The following is a 6971-nucleotide window of genomic DNA, read 5'->3' as shown; positions in this document are numbered from 1 at the left end:
GCTTTTAATAGATATCTGTCAGTGAGAGCGGGGGGGAGGAGGGGTGGGAGGGGAGTGTTTGGGGGGAGAAGTCTGGATTCTATAGCAGAGTATGTCCACAAGCAGTACATCTACATTATTATCATGATCTCTGTGCCGCTGCAGCAGGATTATATTGTTGTTGTGTGTGTTCAGTTTGCAGCCCTGCATTCTGTTTATGAATCAAGCATTTCATCAAAATGAGTTTTATTGCAAGCACAGAATGAAAAAAAAAACAAATGATGTTTGTGTTTATGCTGCCTCTTGCTTGCATTTATGGAATCAAATCTTAAAAATAAATCTGTGTCTACATGTCAATTGGTTTGGACTGAAACAAAGCAACGTGTGCAACTTTTATTATTATTATTATTATTATTATTATTATTATTATTATGACAGGCAGAGGAGCCTTGGAGGAGTCGGCAGCGTGGGAACTCTTCCCTGGCGCTGGAACAAATGTGTCTTCAATTGCTCTGAAGCGAACCTGTCTACTAAATTAATGATAATGATAACTCTGCATGAAAAATCCATTTGAAGAGGAGAGCCAGAGGTGGAGGAGGAGGGGCAGCGTGTGAGCACTGGAAGTGTCACTGAAGGTCCATGAATGATGCAAGTGTGACGCTGAAAGGAAAAAGGTTAATGAATCTGCAGCTCTTCCGCTCCCTCCAGTTGAGAGTCAGGTTTGGCTGCAGTGGCGATGTTTGGGGAAATGAGTCAGCGATGTTGGCTGGTGTCACAATATTTACTGTTCAGGAAAGAAGCCAAAGAGTGATGATATATGGTGCAATGTATCGCCCAAACTCCAGATGGACTTAGCTCAATAGACTAGAGAGGACTAACTGTATCATGCCACAGTCTTACAGACACAATGGAACATATTTGGTCGAGCAATGGTGTGGTTTCTCATGAAGTGGGGTTCCTCCAGGCACTCAGATTTCCTCCCACAAATCCAAAAAATTGTCCACAGATGAGTGGCTATATGTGGTCTGTCATTTAGTCCAGGGCGTCTCCACCTCTTGTCCAATGTAGCTCAACACAAAAGGGATGTCAAACACAGAACAAGTCATCAAGCGAGCAGATTTACTGGACACAGGAAAATGACAAGTCAACACAAGTGTCTAGTCAGTGAGGGATAATTTAAACACACAACTCCTCAAAATACATCAATGAAATGTCCTTCACAGTCGACTTTCGACAGAGTCGACAGCCTGGTTTTTACTTTGGAGGCACAAACATGTATTTACTTCCTGTTTCCCTGCACCATTTTTATATTGAATTTTGCAGATTCATTCCTGAAGTTTTTGACCGTCACTTGCTAACTGCCTAGCTTGCTCTATAGCCTTTAAAGCCAGGGATGAGCACAGCCATTTTGGGAGGCAGGTGAAAAAAAGAGGTCTCCATCGCTGTTTACTTACGGTCACATGACCAACTCCGGCTAAAAATGAGGACGAGGACTGAAATAAATGGACTTTCATGAGCCAGGAACCATTCTAACAGATCAGATCTCGCTATATCTCTATATACATATCTATCCAGAGGCTTTCCTGGTGATCAGGCCGCATATGATAAGATGGTGGGCTGAATTTGGTCCTTGGGCCTTGTGTTTGACACAACCTTTGTCAATCCTCACTTCTGAATACAGGATCAGAAAAAGCATCAATAGTATTCATTAAAAAATGGCTTTAACTTGCTTTGAAATCTAGATTTTGGTGTGAATGAATAACCATCTAGTGAGTTTGTTTTCATCCGTTGTTTTCCTCAGATACATTGCTTGAGCAGTCATAAATAGTCACGAAATATTGCAGTATTTTATGGTGTTTTTGTGATTTCCAAAGTTGGCCTGACTGATATTTCTAATCCATTTATACTTGCCTCATATTTGCTTGGTGATTAAAAAGAATGCGAGTGAGGTGTGCGAGTGTCGTGGGGGATCAGGCGCTTGGCTTTCTGACGGTCAGACAGTAAAACACAAGCCAGTGAGGAAGATTAGCCGCAGAAGGATGAAGCCAGCAGCGGCTCCGATGCCTCGGCCTCTCTGGACGACTTCACTCTTAATTAAACTTCGCAGAGAAGGTGTGAGTCTGCAGAGAGCGAGGGAGGAGAAGAGGATGAGCTGCGAAAGAGTGACGGGGCAGAAAAGCACAATGGCACAAAGTGAGCTGAAAAATATCTGGAGGATCCGACGCCAAAGGTGGAGATAGATGGAGAGGAGTGGTGAAGCTGGGGTGGGTCTGTGTGCAGGAGGGAAAGGAGGACAGGGCGAGAGATGAAGCCAGGCGGCACGGGAGGGGGGTGTGGGGGTGTGGGGGAGGGACGTGGCGGTGACTCAGCAGTAAAATCTGCCTCTCTTTCTGCTTCCACCTCAAATATCAGTGCTTTTCGGATCAAAATGTACAGTCCAGCACTTCAGGGTTCGGATTCCGGAGGCTTTATACACGATGCGCTTCAGAGAGATCTGTGCCATCATCATCTTCATCATCATCTTGATCTTCATCATCATCATCATCGGCTAGAGCGAAGCAGCAAAAACCAGTAAAGAAGTGGTCAGATTGACTACAGAGGTTTTGTGAAGTACCGTTGCAGATCCTACATTTATCGTCTCGCGCGACCTGAAAAATAATGATGGAGTCATCAATCTGAACTGCGGGTGTTGTTCTGGAACATTCCAGCTCCAGTAATTGGATCCACCAGCAGGTCCAGGTCAGACTCACCGCACAGTGAGAGAATGTACATCAGCAAACCGCTCCAAGTTTGAGCCGCCCACCAGAAGAGCGATATTCAATCTGATAATTGAGGTATTGATGGATGGAGAGCGAGTGGCGACATTGATAAGTGTCGCACTGAAGGTCTCCATGGCGAGCGGCGCTGGCAGAGCGGGGATCGATCCGCATTGATCCGAGGCTCTACACCTCGCCACGCGAGCTTCTGTCTGCTCCCACCCCTGTCCTCACCTTCCTGCTCATATTCATGCCGGTTATACGCCACGCGGCTGGTGGAGACGGCCAACTTTGGTCTGGCTCCAGTGAAGACCAGAAGAGGTCGGATGCAGCTGTAGACGTGCTGCGGTGCAAGTAACGCCAAACGATTTTTCACTGTTAGACTGTAGCAATATAGTTACAACAGATCAAAGGAGCGAGTCAGCCATCAGAGTCATGGAGTAGAGCCACCACAGATCTTGGTCAAGCAGGTATGATTTTAGACAACACATTTCCCAACTTCAGTCAAAAAATATTTCCACTTCCAGAAGTTCTTCTCAGGAGGCCGCATGACATAGACATTTTCTAAGATATAGAAAAATGTCTAGATCAGATGATATAAAGTCAGGGAGCCAATTGTCTTTTGATGGAATACAGTGAATTTACAAGGAAGGACAAGCATGTCTACATTCAATTTAGGGTTACCCGCAGCACTAAATCGTTCGGACAAATGCTCCCCACCTTGTCTTACCTCCTGAAAAATAATCATGGTATGCTAAACACATGGACTTTTGTGTTCTTTGTTGACAGCAAAGGTGTTACATGTTGACACAGACAAAATGGAAGGCAAAAGGAAGGAAGGGAAGTCCCCCCTGCCACAGTGTCATGGTCATGGAAGGCTGACTTGGGACTAGAAAATAGTCCCGATTTGAGCCATGTCCACGATGATATATTCAGTGTCCGGAGATATGAAAGCTGATCATCTCAAGGTGGGACACAAAGAGGAATTTGTGATGGACTCTGCACAGTGGATCGGACCTGCTGAGGAAGCAAGACCACAAGCCATCATGGTGAAATTCCAGCAGGAAAGTCAAGGTTCTCAAGGCAGCAAAGCAGACTAGAAACAGATCCAACTGAGAAGGAAGCGTTGGTGTTGTATGTTGGATGGGGGGGTTGAAGTAAAGGTCTACTACAATGTGTTGCAACTCTTCACAACAACGGTAAGAGATGTTGATCTTAAGCCACAAACATAGCTCAGGAACTTGTTTACAGCAACATAAACGCTAAAGGTCTTGTTGCACATCGATGCTATCAAACTATCATAGCTCATTTCACAAACACTGAGTGGTGATGAATTATGAGCCAACGGTAGCCGGAGCGTCGTCCTCAGAACAATGAGAACCGTCCAGGACTGTTAGTGTCCGTGTGAACCTCATGAGAGGAGAGATCAACAGAGACAGAGAGACGAGAAGCCCGTGCACTGGACCAGAGGCTAACATCCCTCCTGGCGAACACGCAGGAAGTGGCACATTACTGCCAACTGAAATCAAAATACGCATTCTCTCAATTGCCCATATGGGCATATGGGGGAACACAAACGCGCACATCCATGTGTGTGTGAGCCAGAGAACATTTGAGCAGCTGAGATCTCACTCCTGCATGACTGCATGCGCTGCGATTAGAGCTTTGCAAGCACGTTGTTGAGGACAGACGCGGCCATAGCTGCGTGTCCCAGTTCATCAGAACCCAAGCCCAGTCTGACCAGGCCACAAGGTCCGCGACGTGACAGGTTTTCACCGTAGAGCAGAAAGGCTTGCACTACTATTCCTTCTGTGACGAGTGGTGTCAGAGGTGGGATTGTCACACTTAAATCTGGCCATCTGACCAATAGCCTTGTTCGACAAGAAAACAAAGAAGAGACAAAGAAAAGCTCAGGAAAGTGGATGACCGTCACACCCAGCATAGGCCATGGTTCCAGCAAGCATGGAGAAGACATGCCACGTATTCAATCTTGGCACTGATACACTTAAAGTTCACAAACACGTGTGTGTATATTCTGCCGCGGTAATAGAGACACTACTGTTGCAGAGGTGTGTAATATTGAAATTCACTTCTCTGCCCGGCTCTGCCTTATCGTTTCCTCCTTCCTTATGGATGACACCTTCAGGGTGCAAATCACCCCCCTGCCCTGCCCAGGTCTGATCTCTCTCTCTCCTCCTCCTCTTCATGTCAACTCTCCTTTCATCCTCTTCGCCTGAGCGTGGGGTCATCGAGGTCACATGTCAGATCCAGCAGGGTTTTGGTCACGACGTGGAGAGAAGTGCCCCGCAGTTTCCTCCCCGTCCGTGTCGCCCTCCGCACTCGCCGATGCGCATGCAAATGTTTCACCTCGGCAGATCGAACACCAGATTCACTCCCAGTGTCTTGCACCTGCCTGTTGCTATGGAAACTGGGTATCCTCTCTGCGTCATCGGTGCCCATGTTTGGTCTGGTTTCCTGCTCCAATCTCACCGTTTCCATATCACCGCTTCTCTTTTGTCACGCTTTACACCCCACTGTTTACAGACCATCTTTAAATGTGACGCATTCATTTTTCACCTCCACTCACGAGGAAGCTCATTTCAAACGGTGAACTTTGTCATTCAATCGGCCATGTAAACTCACTGCTCCAGGTGTTGCAGGATGCAGCTCATGAGAGAGTCACGGACGACAATTAACAATCACAACTTCCACCGTCAGATCACACTTAATCGCCACATTGTTGCAGCCTGGCTTTGAAGAACAGTTGGTGCTGCTCCGTGGAGAGTCGCGGAGGTGTTACACAAAAGCACCCGAATCTTTCATCATCAAAAGCCTTGGAATAAGCAGCAAACCTCTTAAACCAGACTAAAGCCGAGACGTCTCCATCAGACCGGCGAATGAACTCTTCCATTCACGCGCGCTCGAGAATTTAACATTTCTTTTGTTGTTGTCAACAATTGATCATTTGAAATCCATTTACAGAGAAAGTTCCCGAGTCTTTGATGCACAAATGAGGAGCTTCCATTTTAGACAAACGCATGAGTGTCTCGGGGGTTTGACAGCGACTCGGCCCCTTGAAGGAGGACCACAGCACCAGAAGTGGCACAGTGAACTGGGGCTGCAACTAATGATTCTTTTTGTTGTCGACTAATCTCTTTACTATTTTTTCGATTAGTCGACTAACCACGATGAACTTTGTTTGGACCTATTTTGAATTTCTGTTTGAAATCATCTCACTGTGATACTCTGACACCATACATTATTAAACAAGGATATTAAAATAATGACACATAGTCCAGGAACATGTTTCAACCCTGTGAAGCATGAAGCAAGAAACAGTTGACAGAGAGCTCCAGTTCTTTAAAACGGAGCTCTTCATTGGTCCTTGAGAAGAATTTAAAATCCTCACTATACACATATGTATCCCTTATAAAATATCTGATCAACATTCACATCAAAAGGTCTTATTTAAATGATAATGTAAAGTGATGTGTTCAGTGTAGCTGGCGTCTCCGACCAAACACGGAACACTCTCATCATTCTGCCATGGTGTCGAAGGGGTTTGCTCATCCTTAAGACGAGTTGTCTTCGCAAACAAAACAAAGCCACACTTTTGAACGCTGCTCGAAAACCTTAGCGTCGACATCCTCCCAATAACACTGACACGTGAATAGAAAATGGGCCACTAAGAACGATTCAACAAGTCAATGGGACATTCATAGACATTGATCAGGTGAGATGCAACACTCAAAACACAAACAGAAAACTGTAATGCAGTTCCAATGTTATTTGAATTAAAGACATGAACTCTCCCCTTTTCTTTTAGCAGTGAACATCTAACTCCAATATTGTGTGTTTGAATTTTCAATATGTGTCAGTTATGCAACATCACCATGATTTTTGACGGTTTAAATGGACAATAAACACAAGCAGAAATTTCTACTTTATAGCATTTCAGTAGCACTAAAATGACACCAATAAACTAAGTGAGATGATTCATCTAAACTTTGATGCATTTTACATATTTACCATCATAAACTATCCAGTTTTGCAGTAAGTTAATAAAAGGGAAAAAAAAACAAAAAAAGGAAAGGACTGAGCAGCCTGCTGGTCTCTCTGTCAATGGCAGGTGCAGCATGGTTTTGAGTGACACTTGTGCTGAAATGAGTGAAACAACACTCCCATATTAGCCTTGTAAGTGAGATGTAATTGATCTCCGACTTATTTTCTAACATA

Source organism: Synchiropus splendidus, chromosome 12 (genome assembly GCF_027744825.2).
Source record: "Synchiropus splendidus isolate RoL2022-P1 chromosome 12, RoL_Sspl_1.0, whole genome shotgun sequence".
NCBI lineage: Eukaryota > Metazoa > Chordata > Actinopteri > Syngnathiformes > Callionymidae > Synchiropus > Synchiropus splendidus.
This window is presented reverse-complemented; position numbering follows the sequence as displayed.